This window comes from Giraffa tippelskirchi, chromosome 4 (genome assembly GCF_054371585.1).
Source record: "Giraffa tippelskirchi isolate mGirTip1 chromosome 4, T2T-mGirTip1v1.2.pri, whole genome shotgun sequence".
NCBI lineage: Eukaryota > Metazoa > Chordata > Mammalia > Artiodactyla > Giraffidae > Giraffa > Giraffa tippelskirchi.
Window position 1 is genome coordinate 29,841,938 of NC_137278.1, and position 24,011 is coordinate 29,865,948.

Consider the following 24,011-nt stretch of genomic DNA (forward strand, 5'->3'; position numbering starts at 1 on the left):
GAAGCGTTCACTACCAAGAGCTGTAGAAGGTCCCAGATTTTATCCTCTTGCAAACTCACAAGTTAGCCACAGTTTTACAGATGTGGGTAGGAGACTCTTGGGCCAGAAACAAAACTCTTTATCCCTCACCGTCATCACGCAGGCAGCATCAGTATCGCATTTGCATTGGTGCCTCTGGTCCACCCAAAGGGACAATGTGGGGTGGGGGGGGTGTCCAGGGAATATGGCGCACACAGTGGGTTTGCTTCACACCTGATGGAATCTAAGCTTAGGAAACCTGAACCTTCTAAAACAGGCATAAACTTACCTGAGGGAGATATTATCTCTACTGGAGGTAAAAATACCTGCCATCTGCTCCTTACCCCAGGGGGAGACACTGTCTGCTTCTTTCAGAGCTGCCTGCTATATGAAAATCCCCTAAGACAGGATCTAGAACAAAGGCTGTCAGTGCCTCTGCTGACAAGACTTGCAGGAATGCAAGCAACTTCCCAGAGAATGGCCCCTCCACACTCACAAATTGCAGAGACAGAGTCCTAACCCTCCCAGGATAGCTCTCATCTCATCCCTAGAGAGAGAAGAGGCTGGAGCAGGCAGGGATGACTCAGGAAAGGGAAGTCCTTGAGCCTGGTCTTGAGGGATGCCTGATTCCATTCTCTGAGGTGGCTTGTCCTGGAGAAAGCCTCCTCCGGATTCCACTCTAAAACATGGGTCGGCCAGGGTCCAGAGAAGCAAGGAACCATGGGTGAGCAAATAGAATTCCCCCTGTCCTCCCCCAGAGCAAGAGATGTTCTGCATGCTCAGTCATGTCTGACTCTTTTGCGACCCCGTGAACTGTAGCCCACCCGACTTCTCTGTCTATGGGATTCTTCAGGCAAGAATACTGGAGTGGGTTGTCATGTGCTCCTGTAGGGGATCTTTCCGACCCAGGGATCAAACCCATGTCTCCTGTGTCTCCTGCATTGGCAGGCAGATTCTTTACCACTAGCGCCACCTGGGAAGCCCAAGAGATGCTCCAGTTTTTTTTAACTTTTTAATTTTATATTGGTGTATAGCTGATAAACAATGTTGTGATAGTTTCAGGTAGATAGCAAAGGGACTCAGCCATACATATACACGTATCCATTCTCCCCCAAACCCCCCTCCCTCCAGGCTGCCACATGACATTGAGTCTGTTCCCTGTGTTACAAAGTGGGTCCTTGCTGGTTATCCATTTTAAATATAGCAGTGTGTACATGTCCATCCCAAACTCCCTAACTATCCCTTCCCCCCAACCTCCCCCACCCCTTGGCAATCATAGGATTGCCTAGAATCTGAATCACATTCGAGGCCATTCTCTCGCCACTGAATGAACACCCCTTTCAGCTCCCGATCTCCTTCCACTCTGTCTGTGGCATACGGCACTCCACCCCCAAGGAACAGCCTCTCCAGAGTTCTCCAAATACAGCCCAGAGGCTCCTGCTCTCCATGTTCACCCACAGAAGGAGAAAGAGGGGGAAGGGGGCCTGCAAATGTGTCTTTCTCTTCACCACAGGCAAGTGGTGAGATGTTTAGAACTGGGTCACCTGGCTTACCTTCTGCCCTCACTGAGATTAATTCACAAACGTCGCATTCAGAAGGCAGGCCAGATGCCATTTCAGTGCCTCCTTGGATCACTTTGCCTTTTCCTTAAGGGGCCCACCCAGCAGCCGAGTCCCTCACAGTCACTCTTCTGAATTATAAGTAAGTCACAGCTCATCGCACCACCTGCCCTTTCTCCCCGAATTCAGAGCAGGGGTGCACAGGCCATGGCACAGGATCCCCATCTGACCTGCCTGCTCCTAGGAGCTCTCTCGAGGTTTCCACAAGCCCCTAATCTTCTGTCCCTCACTCCAGGATCTCTTAAACAAATGTTATATGAGCAATTATTTCATTGGCCTATTTAGTTGATTTATATGCACTTTTAAAAGCTTTACACTGCGCAGGGAAACACATCCATCATAATCCTTGACTGAACTGGAAAAAGGAGAAGGGAGAGAGGGAATTAAAACTTATTGAGCGCTTATTATGTGCCAGGTAATACACAAGCTACTTTGCATACATTACTGAGTTTAATCCTCACAACTGCCTTGTGAAGTGAGTATTGGTTTTTTTTCCTACTCAGTAGATGAGGAGACTGAGATCTGCAGCGGTGAAAACACCTGCCCATAGTTACAGAGCATCAGCTGGAAGAAGCGGGATTCAACTGCAGTTCTGATTCCAAGCCAATATCTACTTCAGGATTTAAATATCAAACATTTCTATAAAAAGTTATGAATAAGAAATTTCACCCATTATTGTAGCATTGTTTCATTGAGGAAATAAGATCCAGTTGGCATTGCTTCCCTGAACCACATCTTTTACTACAACTGAAGGTGCCCAAGTGCACCATTTCACACCAGTGCAGGGAGGGGAGGCAGGAGGAAGGGATAAGGTAGGGTGTTTACAAAGCCTGAGGGCTTTCTCTCTAAACATTAACACATTATAGAAAAGTCTTCAACTATTTCTACTCAATGCCATTGTGAAAGGGTAGAGAGAACATTCGTTCACCCAATAAGGGTTTATAGACAGTAAGTCACTGTGTGTAGGCACAGGGAAACAGCAAAGAACCAGCCGCTCACGGTCCCTCAGAGCCTGTATTCTAGAAGCTAAAGAGGTGCTCAAAGCCTGAAACAGCCAATTAGGCACCGCCTTGAGCTGGTGGAACAGACACAAGTGCTGGTGTCTGGGCAGGGTCCAGGGGAAGGGACAGCCGACCTGAGGCCTGAGTGATGAGAGGAGAATCCCTTTACCTTCTTTCCTTGACACAGGTGAGCATCGTCAGTCCAATCAGGTGGAGCCCCAAGACCAAAGTAAGGCTTGGTCTATTAGTCTGGGTTCTCCAGAGAAGCAGGACCAACAGGATGAGATGATACATAGACAGACAGACAGATAGACAGATAGGTAGGATATATATACAGAGAGGGGTTAAAAGGAATTATAAGGAATTGCTTAGTGAAATTATAGAGGCTGTCAAGGCCCAAGAACTACAAATTCCCCTGGAGATCCAGGGGAAAGCAACAGTAAAGTTCCACTTCAAGTTCAAAGGCCCAAGAAGCAGAAGGGCCAGTGGTGTAAATTCCAGTCTGAGTCTGAGTCCAAAGGCAAGAGAAGGCCAATGTCCTGATCCAAAGGCAGGCAGGAAGAAAGGCATCCCTTCTTATTCACAGGGAGGTCAGCCTTTTTGTTCTATTCAGACCGTCAACTGATTGGATGAGGCCCACTCACATCAGGGAGGGCAATCTGCTTTACTCAGTCCATCAGCTCAAACGTTAATCTCATCCAAAACACCTTCACATACCCAGAACACATCCAGAATATGGTCTGACTGAATATCTAAGCATCCCATGGTCCATCAAGTTGACACATAAAATTAAACATCACACGTGGGAAAGTATTTACCTCTTTACTAAGTAGAATCGAACTGCTGAGTTTTTTGACTTCTGCATCTATTTTGTAGTTTTTCTGTCTCTTATTACCAGACTGTCACTACTGATACCCACTGCCCTAGCCCATAGAAGGACCTCTCCTCACTTCTAATTCACTCTGGGTTTGAAAACAAGAGTGCTGCTCTAGTTGGAATTTAAGAACTTGAAGGAATACACAGACTTAGAGGTAAAATGCTTGCGATGTAGAGCAAATATTTTGTGACATCTCTTTTATCTTCTCAAAGGGAACTTTTTTCCCGGTCTATTCTGATTCTTAAAGCTGTGATCTAGATAAGGCAAGTTACCAGATAATATGAAGACTTTCTGTATGAGGATTGAAATAATAATAGAGGGCAAGTCATAGATAGCAATGTTTGACAACTTCAGGGGGCAATTTGGTATTCAGGAATCACAAAACACAACAAATGTGAAAACAGGCAGCTAAACAGAACTGATCCTCCCAGCTTTTTTTTGGTCTCTTTAAATTATCCTAGGAAGAATAATTTCTTCCAAAGCCAACAGAATGAATCTTCACTGTGACTTCTCAGGCAATAAGCTAGTCAGGTCCTAACCAAAGAGTTTCTGGAAACAATGGGTTTTTACTCTTAAAAATAATCAGAATATTCAGTACTTAACACACATACAAGAAGTAACAACCATTCAGCTTGGCACCATTTTATCAAGTGTGAGTGTCAAATTTTTATAGCTTCAAATTAACAACAAGGAGCTGTAATTTTTGTGTTTGTTTGTTTAAAAGACCAGCGGAGATTTTTCTTTTTGCTTGTTTAAGCTTCATTTAATTCAAGCTCCAATCTGCCCCTCTTTGATTGTATTTCCAAATCCTAAATAAAAGTGATAACTCTTTCTGCCAATTGTAACAAACTGCTGGTGCCAGTTATTGCTTTTTGAAGAAAAAAAAAGGCAAAAGCAAAAAAAAGAAAAAAATCTCTTAATACTTAGCTGACAGCTTTATCCAAAAGGGGGGAGAAAACCCTGGCCTTTCAAAGCCACCCGATATATTTGTAACAACCTCTTTAGTGAGTTCATGTATCTTCTTTATTGTTCTTCATAAACAGGCTATTGGATCTCTCTAGCTTGCAATGTGAAAAATGAAAGAATTTCCTCCCATCCATGCCTCTCTCATCTCATAATTGTTTTGTTCTGAGAGGTAGGGGAGACCGGTATAAATGTCTCTGCTATTTTATTTGTCCTCTCCAAACCCATTCATGCTTTTCTCCAGGGCTTTTGACTCCTGCTCTGTTTCTGCCTGAACCTCTATCTGCTTACTGTTCTCCGCATCAAACCCCTCTAAAGTGTTTGAGATTTCATTTCAGAGGGTGATGTAAGAGAGATAAGAGTCAAAGACATTTGAAAAGCCACTTTCCAACGTGTCTGTGCTGGGTAGGTTGGAGGGGGGAGCACAGCTCACCTGACATCACAGAGAACATCCCGGCTCAGGTCTGCAGCATCCACTTCTCTTCTCTGTTCTTTCCGGAGGGCCTTGCGGCTGTGCCTTCTGCTCCTGCTGCTGCAGCTTCAGAGGCTTCTCCATCTCTCTGAGCTCCAGCCTCATGGGCTGTCCCCGTGGAACTGAGGTCCGCCCATGACAAGAACAGCTCTTGTCAGAAACAGGCAGGTCTGAGAGCCTGTGGAGTGGCTTGTTGGGGAAAAGGCAAAATTTTTCAATGTGGTACATTGTCCTGTAAATGTAGGAGATGCCCACTCCAGGAAGAGGTCATGGAAAGGAGTCTGGAGTGGGTGGAAGCTGTTCACTAAACTTTGATTCCTCAATGATATGCATCAGAGTCAGCATCTCAGACTTGAGTACTGGAACAGTTCTATGTAAAGAAGAAAAAAAAAAAAAACATGAATATTCATTAGTCAGGCTTGGCTGTGATACTGCTGTGTAACAAATAATCCCCAAATCTCAGTGGCTTACAACAGACATTTCTTTCTTTTCACCCTCGGGTCCATAGGTTAGCTAGACTCGGCTGGGCTTGGATTAGGTCTGCTCCATGTAGGTCTCCATCATGGAACTATGAATTACACAGGATATATGGATCTCATGGTGCAGGCAGGAGAAGCAGAGGGCAAACCCAAACATTCAAGCCTGGGCATACCCCCACTTCTGTACACTGGTTACATGGCCTCGCTGGAAGTGAGTGAGGCAAATATACAAATACACACCATCCTAAGGAGGAAGAGAAAGGGATACTGAGTGATGATTTGTTCAACAACAATCCTCTCACCACAAATACACACACATACACATAGGGTCAGAGAGAACTTCTTTCCAGGGAGGCAATAAATCCCGTAAAACAGAAGTTGCTTGCTCTTCCTACCTACCCCTGGCTATTAGGAGCAGCTCAACAAAGATATTTTTGGATGTAACTGAAAGTAACTTTCAATGCCACTTAGTCTTACATCTTCACCAAGGGAAGTTTTTAGTAACAGCTCCCATCATGGGAGGCCACATCCTCCAAAGAAACCCATTCCAAGCACACAAAATGAGCCTTCTACTGTACAGCAATGCCTCAGATGTTAGCGGCCAGCTCTTAGGGTATCACCTAAGCCTTTCCTTTTCCAAGTGAAAAGCCCTGGGTGTCTTTCCCTCAAAGCCCATGGTTTGGAGTCAGTCTCCTCCAGGTACGTGCTCTTTGTTAATGCATTTCTTATATTGAGAACCCAGCCCAGAACTCCAGAACCACAACATTTGTGTTAGCAGAGTGGGGTGATCCTTTTCCCCTACCCAGAGAGGGACCACTCAGATTGAGCTTAAAATCATCTCAAGACAAGACACCCTTACAAGTGTTGCTAAACCACTCATTGGTCAACTACGTATGGAGTGCTCATGACACGGCCTGCATTCTGCAAGGTGCTGGGGACAGAGCGGTCAACAAAGTTGACATACATGGTTCTGGCTCTCATGGAGGCTATTTGGACAGACAGAGAAGAAATAAGTAAAGAGACAAAAAAAATAGAAAATGGAATAGACAGTGGGAAGAAGGAAGAGGGAAAGCTGTGTGAGATAGAGTGGCAGGGAAAGGCCCCTCCAAAAGGGGAATCCTGAAGCCTGGGGAGAGGGCCAACAGGAAGAGGGCAAAGAGGACCCCTGGAAGCTGCCTGGGCAGGAGGCAGCCCTTGGGGATGAAGGATGGAGATGTGAAGGCAGCTGAAGGCAGGCTATGTGGCAGGGCCTGGTGAACAGGGGAGAGGCACAAAGAACAGGTGAGCGTCAGCGGGTGTGTTTGGCCATGAAGGCAGCAGAGGTAATTCTGAGAGATTGATGCTTTAAGCGGCAAAGGGCATAATGCAACATGGATCTTGAACGAGGTCCCTGCCATTCCGAGTGTGTGCATCTGAGTGTGTGTATCTGTGCGCGTGGATCTGAGCAGTCCTTGGTGGAAAGAAGGCCCAGCTGGAGAACTTGATGCCGTCCCAACTGAGTTTCTCTTTGTAAATACGTGTCCCGTGATCCAGCCTGTTGGCCAATAGCCAGCTTTTTCTTGCAGCTCTGTGCCTCCATCATGGGTCAGGCCAGGAGGAAATGTGCCTCAGGTGAGCAGCAGAGACCCTCAGGCACATCACCTGAGATAGAAAAAGTACAAAACTCTGACAGAAGAACTTTAAAGCAGAACCTTCAGCAGCCATGATTTTCAGGAACAAATGGTTTGCTTCTTCCTAAACAGCCAGCCCAATGTCGAGGAACATATCCTGGGTGATGAGCAACAGGAGTACAAACCACACCCTCAGGAAACAGAAATGCAAAGCACTATCCTAACCAGAAGAGCTGGAGCCCACCTGCAGTTACCATACACCCTGGGGTCTTGTCCAACAAGGAGGCGGAGGGCTCTGTGCTGTGTTTCTGCCAGACTCTGCATGTGACTCCCGCTTGGTGGGCTGGTGCTCTGCCCGCTGGGGTGGCCCTGCTTCCGCCTTCTCCACCAGCCATCACCATGGGCCACTGCACAGGTCTGGACCACGGGGACAGGACGGGAGGAGACCAGAGGACTAGTGAGGAAGTATGGGACCCTTTAAGCAGAGCCCAGGGTACAAGGACACTTAAGAATCTGACCCATGGGGATAAAGGAGTAGCTGTCAGCACAGATGAGACAGGCAGAGGAAGTGCTATGGAAAATCAGAGGCTGAAAGTTACAAGGGACTCTCCTGAGCCCACGTGTGAGAGGGTTCTTATATACGGAGGAGATACCTGCTGATCTGCTAGGAGCCCAGGAAGACCTGGCAAGGCTCACATGACTAAAAAAAATATATACATATATAGATAGATATAGATATCAATATATATAGATATACAGATAGAGATATTGATACAAGTGTATTTTCCCCAGCAAGCACCTGTTTTTTCAGTGAGTGACCTTCCCCAAGGATAAAGGTACTCTGGAAAAGGGGGTAATGACTGAGACCCACACCTGGGGGTAGGCACAGCTTTTGTGGAGAACAGAGGTAAGTTCAGTTCAGTTTAGTCGCTCAGTCGTGTCCAACTCTTTGTGACCCCATGGACCGCAGCATGCCAGGCTTCCCTGTCCATCACTAACTCCCAGAGCTTGCTCAAACTCATGTCCATCGAGTCGGTGATGCCATCCAACCATCTCACCCTCTGTATCCCCTTCTCCTCCTGCTCTCAATCTTTCCCAGCATCAGTGTCTTTTTCCAATGAGTCAGTTCTTCGCATCAGGTGGCCAAAGTATTGGAGTTTCAGCTTCAGCATCAGTCCTTCCAATGAATATCCAGGGTTGATTTCCATTAGGATTGATTGGTTTGATCTCCCTGCAGTCCAAGGGACTCTCAAGAATATTCTCCAGCATCACAGAGGTAAAGAGAGGACCAAAGGATGCTCTGTCTTACCCCTTGCTTTTCTCTGCCTTTTCCCCCAGCCAGCCTCAGGAAGATTCTGCCTTCATCATGTCATGTCCTTCTTCCTTACTTCAGCCTCCTGATCTAGCCTGAGTGATACAAAGACTTCAAGGGTCAAACCCAAGTGATCAAGAAGGAGGTATTTCAAACTTATCCTCATTACACTTTTCAGAGAGAAAACAGGTTTTAAATCAATATGTATAGTATAATCCTATCTTTAAAAATATATTATTTATTACTAAAATGGGAAGAGCATTTCTACGTGCTTATATAGAGAAGGGGAGAAAAGTCTTATAGAAAACAGAGGCTTTTTAGGGCAGTGAAACTCTGTATGGCACTATAAGAGTGTGGGTGTGTCATTATGTTGTTATTTAGCCACTCAGTCATGTCTGATGCTTTGTGATCCCAGGCTCCTGCCAGGCTCCTCCATCCATGGGATTTCCCAGGCAAGAATATTAGAGTGTCTCCTTCTCCAGAGGATCTTCCCCACCCAGGGATTGAACCCAAGTCTCCTGCATGGCAGGTGGATTCTTTACCACTGAGTCACCAGGAAAGCCCCGCATGTCATTATGCATGTTTCCAAATCCATAGAGTGTACACCAGAAGTGAACCCTAGTATAAACCATGGCCTTTGAGTGATAATGATGCATCAGTATAGGTTCATCAACAGTAACACCTGTCCCCTCGGGGAGGTTGATCGTGAGGGATGCTGTGCATGTGGGGGGAGGGGGGCACAGAATATATGGGAACTCTCCATTTAAGATGAACCGAAAATCACATTAGTTTTTTTCTTAAAAATATAATCTTTTATATGGAATCAAGAAAAATGTTACTGATGGACCTATTTGCAGGGCAGGAATAGAGAATGCAAATGTGGACTTGGGGGGTGGGGAAAGGAGAGTAGGATGAATGGAGAGAATAGCATTGATATACATACACTACCATATATAGCTAGTGGGGAAATGCTGTATAGTTCAGGGAGCCCAGCTCGTTGCTCTTTGATGACCTAGATGGGTGGGATGGGGGGGGCGGGGGTGGCCAAAGGCACACTCACGAGGAAGGGGATATGTGTGTGTGAAAGTTGTTCAGTCGTGTCCGACTTTTTGTGATCCCATGGATTATACAATCCATGGAATTCTCTAGGCCAGAATGCTGGAGTGGGTAGCTGTTCCCTTCTCCAGGGGATCTTCCCAACCCAGGGATCGAACCCAGGTCTCCCACATTACAGGCAGATTCTTTACCAGCTAAGCCACCAGGGAAGCCCCAGATATATGTATACATATAGCTGATTCACTTAGCTGCACAACAGAAACTAACACAACATTGTAAAGCAATTATCCAATAAAAAATAAAAATTACCTTATATATTTAATATATATATATATATACATAATTTTATATTTGTAGAAGTTTAGCAGATATTTATCAGACACATCACAGTCTTCTGAGTTCATTCACTCCCTTGGCTATTTACAGGGACCTCCTATGAGAGGCACTTTACCAAAACTGAGCATTAGAATTTAATTAATTTAATATAAGTGATTTTCTTTCTTCATTCTCTCTTTTTTGCTTATCTCCATTTTCTCATTTTTTAAGTCAACATGTAGTGCTAATGAAAGTGAAAGTGTTAGTCACTCCATGGTGTCCAACTCTTTGTGACCCCATGGACTGTAGCCCGCCAGGCTCCTCTGTCCATGGGATTCTCCAGGCAAGAATACTGGAGCAGGTTGCCATTTCCTCCTCCAGGGGATCTTTCCAACCCAGGGATCGAACCCGGGTCTCCTAGCATTGCAGGCAGAGTCTTTACCATCTGAGCCACCAGGGAAGCCCCATAGTGATAATGAACCAAAGCAAAAGAGCTTCAGAGTGGTTCTCCTCCACCCTCTGCTCCTGCTTCCTTCTCCAGCTCTCATAGCCCAGGCTAGGCACCTGGTGGAGAGGCCTCAGACTTCTGCTATAATGTTTGGACAGGAAGTCCCTGCTCCGCTCTTGGCCCTAGAATCCCCCTGGAGCTCAGAGAAAGCCCCACTCATCCTCCCCAGCCCCCTCCAGGAACACCAAGGGCTAAGATTTGAGTGGCTGTGCAGAGCCCTGTCATCTCACCACAGTAATATGGTTCTCAGTTCATGCAGCACTGGAGAGGCAACAAAGGAGATAAATGGAATTTCTGCTCAGTGAGTTGATGATAATAATAAATAAGGCCTTTTCTCCAAAGGCTTGAAATCTGTTGGCTCATTTCAATGCACAAAATTATTCATTTAAAAAATCCTCCCCACAGACTTGAAGTAGGTGGGGGATTAGTAATCATTAACCCCATTTTGCAGATGGAGAAATCAGGACCCAGCAGGAGCCGGAGCTCATAACCACCGGCAGAGCAGGTGTCCTGCCTCCCCAGCGAGCACCCTATGTGGAGAGGGGGTGATCGCAGCCTCGATCTGGCACTGGAACCCAGGCCCAGAAAGTGATCCTTGCACCTCCAAGAGTCCAGGCTGCATTCTCCACCTCGCCCTCTAAAGGTATCCCTCCTCGGACCCAGAGCTCCCAGAGGACCTAAAAACCATCTCTTCCCATCTCTCTGTCCTCCCAAGACTGAACAGACAGAGGGCAGAGTCAACACACCCCTTCTGCCACCCTGACGCTGACTGTGCTCGGGACTGGGCCCCCAAAAGCTCCCGATGCTTGGTGATGGATGCTGCATGGATCAGCTGAACCGTAGCAGAATATCTTCTCTGGTCCTGGCTCTTATATTTGACAGGAGGACACCGCCCAGGGAGGCCGAGGCCATCATATGGCTCTGAGCAGGGAGAGGACATCCTTCTCCAGCTCTGCCTTTGCCTGTCAGAGCTTCCAGCCTCAGGTAACCACGGTAATCACCAGTATTAACCACGGCAGAGGCAGGAGCCTCAGCAGGCCGGCTCTGACCTGCTCCTGCAGCAGACGGTGCGCCGGCTTCCGGCAGCACGTCGGGTCCCCGATCGCTCCTCTGCTGCCGGGGGGCAGTCCAGGGACTGCGAAGGACGGTCTGTCTACTAAACCCAGGAGTCAGTGTTGAAGGGATAGAACAGGCCCTAAACTTCTCCCACCGCCAGCAGAGCCTGAGTCAGCCAAAGGTCGAGGATGTGGCCCAAGGATGCAGCCATGATGGTGGTCCCCAGGTCTCTGACACGAGCTGCTACTCATCCTACCAGCTCAGCCTCAGTTTTTTCCTAAACCTGCTCTTCATCCCTCCTTCCTATGAAGCACTAAACTACCCCCCCACCCCACCCCCAGGTAGCAGAGAGTTGAGAATCTGCCCAGAACAAGGGGCCTGTCCCTTGCAGCTCCGAGGGCCAGAGGAAGCTCCCCGCGGGGGACACAGGAGGCCTTTGCCGGTCCTCAGACACGGGGAGCAAAGGACAGCTGCTAGGAGCCGCCAGAATCCCCGCTGCTGCTCCCAACTCCCCCTCCACCACCACCAGGGTTTGCAACAGGCCTGAGGCCGCATCCCGAACTCAAGGGCTCTGCAAATTCTCGACAAACAACACTGAGGATGCTTGAGTCCAGCTGCTTCTGAGAAATCTTTACATGGGAAAGGTCCAAGGAGCGCGTTTCCCAAGAAACCCCAAGCCCCGGCGGCCGCCAGGTCCGGTTGCAGCTGGGAGCCCAGCGCGGTGGCTGAGAACGACGCGGCGCTCCCTCTAGCGGCGAGCATCCCGCATTGCGCCCGGGGCTCGCCGGCGAGCCTTCCCGCGAACAGACGCTCCCGCCTGGACCGCGCGCCTCGCCCGAGGGGAAGTGGTGACCTGCTCACTTCTGGGGAGCAGGGCCACCGCACCCGGGCGAGGGGAAAACCCGTGCCTCAGCGGAGGAGCCCCTCCGGCCTCAAGCCGCTCCCAGCCAGAAGTTCGCAGCAGATCCCCTTCCCCGGGGGTGGAGTGGGACGCAGCCAAGCTGCCTTGGGGGGGCCAGGAAGGCTGTGTGGCCCACCCCAAACTGAGCCCTCTGCAAGGTCTCTGGGCAGCTCTGCCAAGCCAAGCAGTCTCATCTTTCCGGCACTGACTGCGTAGGAAGCCACTCAGGACCACCACCCCACAACCCTGCCCCTATTCGCAGCAGCCCACTCCCAGCGCCTACCACAGTTGGGTCACATGTCCCACCCACCCCTTGGGCGCACACTCTCTTATTCTTCTCCGATTCCTGAGTACCACGCACTGTGACTGTTGAATTGGCATACCAATGAAGAACTAGACCGGCGTTTGCTCTGACCAAACGTGCGGCTCCTCACAAAGAGGATCTCTCTTGCCAGAATCCCCAGGACACTCAATCGGTGCCCAGGAAGTTAGGTTCAGTCTTGACTGCGCTCACCATTTCCGTATCTTCCTTCCACCCTGCTCTAACCCCCAAACAAAGCTCTTTGAGGATGAAGGGTCTGTCTTCCTTATCTCTGGGTTGGGGGTGTCTAGAAGAATGCTGAGAAAAGAGTTAAGTGAAGAAGGGAAGGAGGAAGGGATGAAGAGAGAGATGGAGGACTTTTCATTCACGTAGAGCCAAAGCTAGCCCTTTATTCACACCCACTCTGAATGGCCTGTTCAGTCATGCCACCATCAGAGAGCCAGGGGCACTCTCACTCTCCTTTAACTAATCAATGTTCATAGCTTTATTGAAATGTAATTCACATTCCATACAATTCACCCATTTAAAGTGCATTCAGTGATTTTTTCCTATATTCAAAGACTTGTACATCCATCACCACCACCGTTTTCTGACCCCACAGAGAAACTCCACCGCCATTCACAATCACTCATTCCCTCCCAATCCCCCAACCCTCAGCAACAATCAAGCTACTTTCCCCCTCCATGGATTTGCCCATGCTGGACATTTCATGTAAAAGCAATCATACAATCTGTGGTCTTGAGTGACTGGCTTCTTTCCCTTAGCATCGTGCTCTCAAGGTTCATTGATGTTGTAGCATGTGTCAATACTTAATTTCTTTTTATAATAATATTCCATGGTATGGATATATACATTTTATCTATTTATCAGTTGATGGACATATGCACTCTTTCCACTTTGGGCTGTGGTGAATAATTTTATTTTTATAGTAAAAAAACAGAACAAAACTGCTTGATGTTTTCCCTGCCTCCAAAGAAGATAGGAAGTAGTTTATTCTGAAAAATGGCAAAGATACAATCAAATCCAAGACGATTCACATATGACTGTTTAATTTTGAGCTTCTTCCATGTTTCAGGCAGGGTGCTAGGTACTTTCACAAAACATTATCTGTGTTTAACAGAACATTTTGAGCTAATTTTTGCATGACAATAGTCCCAATTTAGCTGTAAGGTTCTTCACAGCCAAGGCAAAGAGGAATATATATTATATTGCTGTCCTACTGCCATCACTGTTGGGTTGGAACCAGCTCTCAGATTCACTCTTCTCCTAGAATTAGAAGAGCAAAGCAGCCCTTTGGTTTTCCATCAAGCATAGAGCCTTATTCCTTCACCTCATGCTTGTTATCCATGTGCTCAGTTAACCATTGATATCACCCATGCCGCTATTCAGTTTGCCCAGATCACTTTCATACCCATGATCTCTTTCAACCCAGTGGGGCAGGGCCTGAGCGGTGTTACTACTAGCCCTGTTCTGCATGTCTTCAGTGTTTCTTCAGCAAATGTTTGTTTTAAGTTGAGTACTGTGGGTCCAGGTGAACAAGATAGATACAGCATTGCCTCCCAGAACTCAGCCCAGAGAGGAAACCAGACACTAAACAAGGAGACAACTAAGTAATCCCCAAAACTAAAGTGCTGGGAATAAAACTAAGAGGGGGCAGTGATGGAGGATATCCAAGTGGGCAAAGAATAAACTCACCTGAATAGTCAGGAGCATCCTCCCTAAGATGGAATTTTCAGCTGCAGTTCTAAGAAGGAGCCAAGCCATGTGGTCAGAGGGAGTCTGTTCCCTGCAGAGGGAGTGGCCTGAGCAAGGACTTTGGGAAGGAAGAGGCTGGTATGGTCCAGGAAGGGGCAGTGGAGGGGGAAGAGGAGCCACTGTGGCTGGAATGCAGAGATGGGGAAGGGGTACCAGACAGGACTGCAGAGTCACCCAGGGGCAGATCAGGAAGGGCCTAACCAACAAAGATAAAGAGTTTGGGTTTTATTTTCAGTGCAATTAAATTCAGTGAAAAGTTTTAGAAAGGAGAGTGGCGGGATCCAATTTAAGTTTTAAAAAGCCTGCAGTGTGGAGGATGAACTGCAGAGCACGCGAAGAGGCAGGAAACTCTATTGGGAGGCTCTCAGGGGGTCTGGGAGGAGATGCCCGTCATGGACAAGGTAAAGAGAGTCACTTTGCATAGACGATATAAAGGAGAGGACTACATCACAGGTGGCTCCTAGATTTGGATTTGTGTAACTAGGGAAAGGACAGTGCCATCTACTGAGGTGGAAGGGTGGAGAAGAAATGGGTTAGGAGAAATGTCAAGAGCTCTGTTAGAGACACAGTTGGTTTAAGATGCTTGTGTAACCCCCACCTGGAAAGGTCAAACCAGCAACTGGATAGGAGCCTGGAGCTCTGAGAAGAGGCCTTCCTAAGATGCAAATTAGGGACTGTCAGCATGGAGGTGGCATTTAAAAGTATGGGTATGTATGAGATCACCTGGGGAAATCTCTGAAGCTTTTGAAGCTTTTCTCTATATCTGTGCCTCCCAAGTGTCAAAACAACAAGCCAATTCTGCCAGTTTAGAGAGGGAAAAAACTCACAGATGATTCTAGCCATTTGGTCCCATGTAAATAAAACTTTGATTAAGCAACTCTTCTTATAGTCAGCCACGGGTTTGATTCTGTGTGTGCAGATACACAAACCTGAGTGTATCCCACTGATCAGGTGAGAGCAAAGGAAACTGGGGCAGCAGGCCAGACTCAGGACAGCAAGTGGGCTCACCCCTAAAACAGGGAAACATCCTCCTATCAGGCAGTCAGACTGCACATCGCTAGGTCACCGCTGCAGCAGAAATGTTGTTACAACACAGCCATCACTGACCAGCAACAAGACTGGGATGATGCTCTCAGGGTTAAAAACAAGAAACAGAAGCTCCATGTGTCCACACTCAGGTACAAAGGGGAAGGAACATGTCCAGCCAGTTTGGACCATCCACATACACCCCCATCACCATCTTCACCATCATCACTCTGCTGATAGAAGAGACGTCTTTTGTCCAGTATATATCTGCAGGGAAAAAAAGTCCCCAGGTCTTATTTTTCTGCAAAAAATTAGCCCTTACTAAAAAAATTTGCTCTGGGCCCATTAACAAAAGATGGTATATTTCTGTATTTCTGAGAAACAGTACATTGTTTTCATGATTTTTTCAAGAAAAGCTGGGTGAAAATAAAAGGCTTCTCAAGAATCCCTTCCCAGAGGCCAAGGCAACTCTAACTTTCACTGTTTATGAATGAGGTGACTCAGGCTCTTGTGTCTGCCACAGGCCCCGCCATGGCGTCTGTGGGTGGCTGATAATCTAAGTTAGGAAGGCAAGAATTAGCATGGGTTTGTTCAGTTTGTTCACTTTGCTCAGAAGCAGATTTGTCCTGTCATTCCTGAATGATAAGGGTGAATCAGATATAAATGAACTAGTGTCAGAAGGAAAAGAAAAATGTCACCAATCACCCAGTCATCCGTTCTTGATTGTGACGAGGGGCCAAGACCCAAGGTGGATGACGCCAGAGAGAGGAAAGGAAAATCCAGCCCCAGGCCACCTGATGCAAAGAGCAGACTCGTTGGAAAAGACCCTGATGCTGGGAAAGATTGAAGGCAGGAGGAGAAGGGGACGACAGAGGATGAGATTGTTGGATGGCATCACTGACTCAATGGACATGAGTTTGAGTAAACTCCGGGAGTTGGTGATGGACAGGGAGGCCTAGTGTGCTACAGTCCATAGGGTTGCAAAGAGTCCGACACGACTGAGTGACTGAACAAAGTCTCAGGAAAACCAAAGACAAGGGCACAGGCAAAGTTCACAGGAAAGCCAGTCTGTGTGCATCAAAGGCCAGATAACTCAGAACTCAACCTTGCAGGAGCTCATGGGGAGACAGCGCTGTGCAGAAGCGGTGGGGGCAAGCACAGAGAGGAGGAGACCTTGAGCTGGGAGGGTCCCAGAGGATTCAGAGAGGACAGAGAGTACAATGGAGAAAGAGCACGAGCGCAGCTCCAAGGCTGGCAGGGAGGATGTGTTTGGCATCGGGGAGACCAGTGTAGATAAGATGCAGAGAAGAGTGGCAACTCAGTGGGCAGACCGATGGGTAAGCACTGGAAGGGGCCAGCAGGAGCAAAGGCTCTGTCTTCAGGCAGAATCTCACCTGACCTGAGTCATATGTGGACATCTGTCCACCCCATGATTCCACCTGAAACCCTGAACAAGATCCACTGAACTCTGTCCTGACTCCACGTTCATTGCAAACACGTGGACCAATCAGCTTAAAATCGTAACACCATTTATCAGAATGCATGCCTTGCCCTCCTATGCCAAGCTTCAAACCATGTAGATATTTGGGGATGATGAGAGAACAGCTTTACAAATCGTCCAAAATAAAGCATAAGCCCCCCTTTTCCCCCTGCCAGTTTCCCAGGCTAACTGATTCTCATAAAGCTGTGGCATTTACTGCCCACTCCTCATCTTTATTTTAAAAGATCATAAGGGGCGCAAAATTGCAGGGTACAGACTGCCTCTGGCTCTGTCTGTTTAGTAAAAGGTTAGTCCCTGAATTAACAAAAATGTGTTATTTTATTTAAAAGCCTATCTGGAGGGTGAACTTTTCCTGGTTTGAGAGCATACAAAGAGAGACACAGAAATCAAGATGGTAAACCTTATCCACTTGCTGAAATTCGATTCAGAGTACTTGCCCGCCCAATTTTTGGCAAGTCAGCCTGTTTTAAGTAGGCTGGGCCTATAAGGAAACCTGAGAATGGGAAAGTGCCTGTGGATCAGTCATGCTGAGGCCTTGTGAAGAGAGGATAGGGCCTGGCCGAGTGGGGCTGGACTGTAGGAACCTGACTCAAAGGAGGTGACTGAATCACAGTGTCCAAAGGGCTCGGCAATCCATGGCGACATTGGTATTATGAAGCACCGAAATTTTTTGGAAGTCACTCCCAGTGTAATTTCATGGATCTGATTATTTTCTTTTACCAGGCTAGACAATCAAGTTTGTCGTCCAGTGAAGCGGGAAGAAGGCTTCAAAGAAAGTCACAGAACAGAGAGGCAGGGTGTGACATAAAGATGTCCCCATCTACCTGAAAACTCAAGTATTTAGAACGCCCTTCACAGCTAAAGGAGAAGCCCACATAGAGAGGACAAGTACAGAGATGAGGTCACTGGCTCCCTCTAGTGGCTGAAATTTCTGGGGGCAGGAGAGAAATTGGTAGGGTCTCCAGATAGGACCGGAGAAGGCAATGGCACCCCACTCCAGTACTCTTGCCTGGAAAATCCCATGGACGGAGGAGCCTGGTAGGCTGCAGTCCATGGGGTCGCTAAGAGTTGGACACGACTGAGCGACTTCACTTTCACTTTTCCCTTTCATGCACTGGAGAAGGAAATGGCAACCCACTCCAGTATTCTTGCCTGGAGAATCCCAGAGACGGTGGAGACTGGTGGGCTGCCGTCTATGGGGTTGCACAGAGTTGGACACGACTGAAGCGACTTAGCAGCAGTAGCAGCAGCCAGATAGGACTAAAGAGCTTCTTGATGAAGGTGAAAGAGGAGAGTGAAAAAGTTGGCTTAAAGCTCAATGTTCAGAAAACTAAGATCATGGCATCTGGCCCCATCACTTCATGGCAAAGAGATGGGGAAACAGTGGAAACAGTGTCAGGCTTTATTTTTTTGGGCTCCAAAATCACTGCAGATGGTGATTGCAGCCATGAAATTAAAAGACGCTTACTCCTTGGAAGGAAGGTTATGGCCAACCTAGATAGCATATTAAAAAGCAGAGACATTACTTTGCCAACAAAGGTCCATCTAGTCAAGGCTATGGTTTTTCCAGTGGTCATGTATGGATGTGAGAGTTGGACGGTGAAGAAAGCTGAGCGCCGAAGAACTGATGCTTTTGAACTGTGGTGTTGGAGAAGACTCTTGAGAGTCCCTTGGACTGCAAGTAGATCCAACCAGTCCATCCTAAAGGAGACCAGGCTTGGGTATTCATTGGAAAGACTGATGTTGAAGCTGAAACTCCAATACTTTGGCCACCTCATGCGAAGAGTTGACTCATTGGAAAAGACCCTAATTCTGGGAAGGATTGGGGGCAGGAGGAGAAAGGGACGACAGAGAATGAGGTGGTTGGATGGCATCACCGACTCAATGGACATGGGTTTGGGTAAACTCCGGGAGTTGGTGATGGACAGGGAGGCCTGGCGTGCTGCGATTCATGGGTCGCAGAGTCGGACACAACTGAGCGACTGAACTGAACTGAACTGATTCTCCTAGGAAAGTGAACAGGAGAAGGAAAGGGGAAAAAAAGCCTTCTTTAGGGAAGTCACAGACCTGAAGGAGAATGTGACTTTAATTGATTTATTTACTGGGGTGGAGGGGCACTCTTTCAACCAGAAAAAAAATAACGCTACCTTCTTTGTCAAGGTTAAAGATGGCTTTTGGTGGTGTTGGTGTTTGTGGTGGGGGAGCTTCCTCGATGGATCAGTGGTAAAGAATCCACCTGCCAACACAGGAGACACGGGTTCGATCCCTGGGTCGGGAAGACCCCCTGGAGGAGGAAATGCTAACCCACTCGAGTATTCTTGCCTGGGAAATTACATGGACAGAGGAGCCTGGCGGGCTACAGTCCATAGGGTCGCGAAGAGTTGGACACGACAGAGCAACTGAGCATATAGCACGGTGGTAGTGGCAATATTTGTATTTTTCTGACTGCTGTCTTCCCTGCCATCATCAAGAAAGCAAGATGAGACTAGTTCTGGAAACATTTTTAAAGCTACATTTTCCTGCACATACTACCACTTGCCAGTTACATTTCAGCCCCTCCACAGGTCACAGGAGGCATGAGGAATCTGGGGACTGTGGTGCTTGACAAAGTCCAACCAGGGGCAACAACTCTGTCCCCATGGGGGTCCAGCTTTGTTGAAGGAGGAATCTACCCACAGCTATAGGCACAAGGTCAGAGCCCAGATGTCAGGGGCCAGAAAGCATGCCCAGTATACCCAGCCAATCATTCAACTCAAAGACAAATGAAGCCCCAGGGAGGACAACTTGAACAGATTCCAGGTTATGGTCTGGAGAGAAACAGCTGTTTCCTTGGGGAAACAGCAAGTCAGAGGGGGTCACCCTAGACCGGACTTTCAGAGCAAGAATAACTTCAGCACCCACCCACCCAATGCAATAGCACCCGCCCACCTGCCAGGCTGGACTCCGAGGGAAACAAAGGCTGCTAATTTCCCAAGGATGCCAGCTCTCCTGCTCCCACTCCCCAGTCTCCCACAGACACACCGAGATGAGATAATGGATTCAAAAGCACGTCGTCAACTGCAAAGTGCTGTACAAAAGCTGGCATAATTATTAATATTAGCAGTGGGATTTTTTTTCTTTTCAAGAGAGATGCCAGAATCTGTGCATTCATAAATCATAAAACACTTCCTGCCTGAGCCTTCTTCCAACTTCTTTCTCTTTGCCTTATCAAACTTCCCACTCCTACCAAATGAGTCCTTAGGATGGAGAGATCATTCATGATAGTGGACCAGGAGTTCACGGCTGTCTCAGCACCGGGGCCACGGGAAGGCTTTGTCAACACACCTGCCTGTACTGAATGGAACTGGAAGAGAAGCCAACCATGGGCCGATGTGGAAAAGATGGGTGAGCAGCAGGACCACGGCAAGCACTGAAGGACACTGCATCTCATCATTTACGTGCAAACCTCATCCCTGGAGGCTTCAGGTTTCCAGAGGGCAGGGCCCCTTCCATTCTGCCATCTCTCAAACCTGCCAGTGTCCATCCTGAGGCCGCAGAGTTGCTGAGTGAAGGAATGCTCGGCTGAAGAGCTAGTGATCACTCAACTGATGACACACTTGTCAAAATTCATAAATCAATGCCTGAAACCCAAGCCGAGATCTTGCAGGGGAGATGTCAAACTAAGGGGCAGAGGGCCTGGGTTCTGGTTCTTAGTGGCCTCACGTCTTATGCACAGCTCTGAAAAAGTCCTTTCCCTTCTTTGGACTTAATTGTCTTCATCTGTTAAATTTAGGAACGTGGGTGAAAAATTTTTGGAGTGTGTAAACCCACACTCTATGACTCCATCTATGCCTCTGCTCTCCTGGGCAGCACAAACAAAACAAAACCAGACAAAATAATCATCAACAATTTAGCGAAAAGAGCAGCCCTATCCTTAATGAGATCCCAATGAGGTTAAGACTGGTTTTTATTAGATTTTGCAATTATTTAATGCTATTAGGATGTTGTTCGTAGAATGCTTAAAAATTGCGAGTAAAATGTAAGTAAGTGATTCACTTAAATCTGAATCTAAAGAGATGATCGAGCCACAAGGAGGACTGAGAGCAGGTCAAGCAGGGGAGCCAAGAGAGAAGCAGGAAAAATGGGTCCAGAGCTGCAGAGACTTGCCACGTGCAGCCTCAAGGATGAGAAAAAAGTAACAAAGCCAGGCCCTTTGAATTCTGACTACAGCCAACACCTGTGTGCCTCTAACTGGTATGGCATCTAAATTTTTAAAAACTCACAATACAGTTACTTCTGGAACCATATTCAGCCTAGTTTAACTGTGAATCTTTGATGATTTGACATCCTCAAATTTAAATTATTGTGGCAGATGAAGATTTACATACACACATACATAGTCAAAGCTATGGTTTTTCCAGTAGTCATGTACAGGTGTGAAAGTTGGATCATAAAGAAGGCTAAGCACCGAAGAATTGATGTTTTTGAACTGTGGTGTTGGAGAAGACTCTTGAGAGTCCCTTGGACTGCAAGGAGATCAAACCATTCAATCCTAAAGGAAATCAACCCCGAACATTCATTGGAAGGACTGATGCTAAAACTGAATTTCCAATACTTTGGCCACCTGATGTGAAGAGCCGACTCATTGGAAAAGACCCTGATGCTGGGAAAGACTGAGGGCAGGAGGAAAAGAGGGCAACGGAGAATGAGATGGCTGGATGGCATCACCAACTCAACGAACATGAGTTTTAGCAAACTCCAAGAGACAGTGAAGGACAGGGAAGCCTGGCGTGCTGCAGTCCATGGGGTCACAAATGGTTGGACATGACTGAGCAACTGAACAACAACAACACACACCTTTCTTCCCCCTCTGGAAACCACTGGAGGTTTCAGTCTTAATGATGAGGAGAAATAACAAAAACACTGGAATTGACCCAGACTCTGCCATGAGAAGCCATAGCATAACATCTGGAACACAGAGGGTGCTCCATTCAACAAACGTCAGTTGTGGTGCAACGATGGTGATAAAGACAATGAGGGTGGCCATGATCACAACAATGACAGGAAAAGCACAGAGAGACCCAGCCCAGACTAGAAGTCAGTGAGCCCTTCTTGGAGGTAGTGACATCTCGGTCAAGCAGAGAGGTAAAAAGGAACTCACTTTCAGGTGCATGCAGACCACTGCAGCTCTGGCTTGGCTGCCAGCAGAAATCGCCAAGGACATAATTCCAACCTTATGACTCGGTGCCCCTCCCAGCAATTGTCTTTATCCAAGCTTTGGATTTTATGCCTCCTTGTCTCATTTCTAGCCTCATCTCACCTTTCTGACCTCTCAGCAGTGCTGAATGTATGCTCCATGGAAGCTGCTTTTAAAAATAAACCTTGATGTAAGTTTGCTTGCTGGGCCTCTGTCTCTTTCTCTAAAAGCAACCCATCTCATCACAAACAATCCTGTGAAATTAGTAGCATCAGTGTCATCACTGAACACGTCAAGTGATTGTGAACTGAATAACTGAGTGCCCTTTTAAAAAGGAAACTGGGATGTAGGGAGTCCCTTGTCTGTGTCATGGAGCCTAGAGTTGAGGTCTGAGCCCAATTCTGTTTGTCTCCTAAGTCTGCACATTACAATAGTGTCTCATTCTCAACACACTCTGTTCTAAGGATTCGAGACTGTCTTGCCCACAAAGTTATGAGTGCTTCAAGGCCAGAGACACTGTCTGCTTTGTTCACAGCTGTATCCCTGAGCAGAATCCTTGGCTAGGTATTGAGGAGTGTCCCAGTAAATATTTATTGAGGAATGAATAAATGTATTCTGTCTGTCTTAGGAGGTGATCAAGGAAATGAAAGTGAATGTGTTTCAGTGGCGCTTAAATTAGATACATAGGCAAGAAAAAGATGCTTGAGGACAGTTTCAGCAACTCAGTTGGTAGTGGTAGTTTAGTTGCTAAGTCATGTGGGACTCTTGTGACCCCATGGAGTACAGCTCACCAGCCTTCTCTGTCCATGGGATTTCCTAGGGAAGAATACTGGAATGGGTTGCCATTTCCTTCTCCAGGGGATCTTCCTGACCCAGGGATCAAACCTGGGTCTTCTGCATTGCAGGCAGTCTCCTGCATTGCAGGCAGATTCTTTACCAGCTGAGCCACCAGGGTTTCCCTTAACAACTCAATTAGTTGGGATCTAAACAGGAAAGCTGCAGGTCCTCCTAGTATTCACACACTGGGGATTTGATGACACATATTAGTATTCCACGTGAGAAAAGAGAACAGGAAGACAACAGGGGGTGGTAAGGGACCCTTGAGATGAATGCAGTGGAAACTACAGCCTCTCTTCAGCTGGAGGGATAAAGAAAAGCCACGGAGCCACTGAGCCGGGAGCTGGGGTCCCCCAGTAGATGCTGAAAACCACACTGAGCCTATGCATGAAGAACTAGGGATATGGAACTTGCAGCTTTCACCAAGGACATGATCAACCCAAGGCACAGAGAAAAGGAGAGAAATATGCCTGCTTCTCCCTTCTTCTTGCCCTCAGTTTCCCTCCAGGGCTTCTCATTGGCCAGAACCAGCCAGGAGCCTGCCGACAGGGGAGCCTGGAAGAGCAGCCATCATCACTGTTCCATGCACTGAACAGGAGAAGGAAGGAAATGGGCTCAGGTGCAGCCCAGGGACTGATTCTAAAGTAAAGATTCTTAAACTATTATTAGGCAATGGAGAGGTCAGTCTTTTTCATACATTTCTTACAAAACAGCATATTCAGAAAGAACAGGGTAAGGAACATTATGAACAAGCTTGAGAAGCAATCACATATAGATTTGAAATTCCTGGTTGAGATGACTGAATGATGCAGGGCTCGGGGAGGGAAGTGGGGTGCAACATGAGATATTGTCTCTCATTCTGGCATTTACACAGGGGTGCAGCTCCCGGGGAGGCCCACTGCCCAGCCCAGTCCATTCAGCCCCCATGTCCCAGAGGGGCCAGCCCCACAGTCACGAGACTGGCTGACTTGGGCAGTGAGTTCTCTGGTCCAAGTGAGGATCCATATCACTCAGAGCAGTCTAAGTGTCTGATTGTTCCACCAAAGATTCCTCAAAACAAGGCAGAAAAGACAGATTGACCATCAGAGCCAGAAGGACCCTGTGACCTTGCCTGGTCCACCCCATTCCCCATCCTGACTCACATTCCAAATGAAGAAGCTCAGGACCAGGGGTTGAAAGAGGCCTGGCCATAGGCACATGGCACCGT

The 24,011-nt window shown here is 47.5% G+C and overlaps 1 long non-coding RNA gene across 1 annotated transcript in view; it reads right to left on the bottom strand.

The window, feature by feature from the left end:
• The window catches only part of LOC145544529 (uncharacterized), a 393,836-nt gene that overhangs the window by 343,579 nt on the left and 26,246 nt on the right, over positions 1-24,011 (bottom strand). The window contains exon 2 of the long non-coding RNA XR_014081466.1: positions 4,912-5,320. This is a non-coding gene — a long non-coding RNA (uncharacterized LOC145544529). The remainder of the gene's footprint in view (positions 1-4,911; positions 5,321-24,011) is intronic.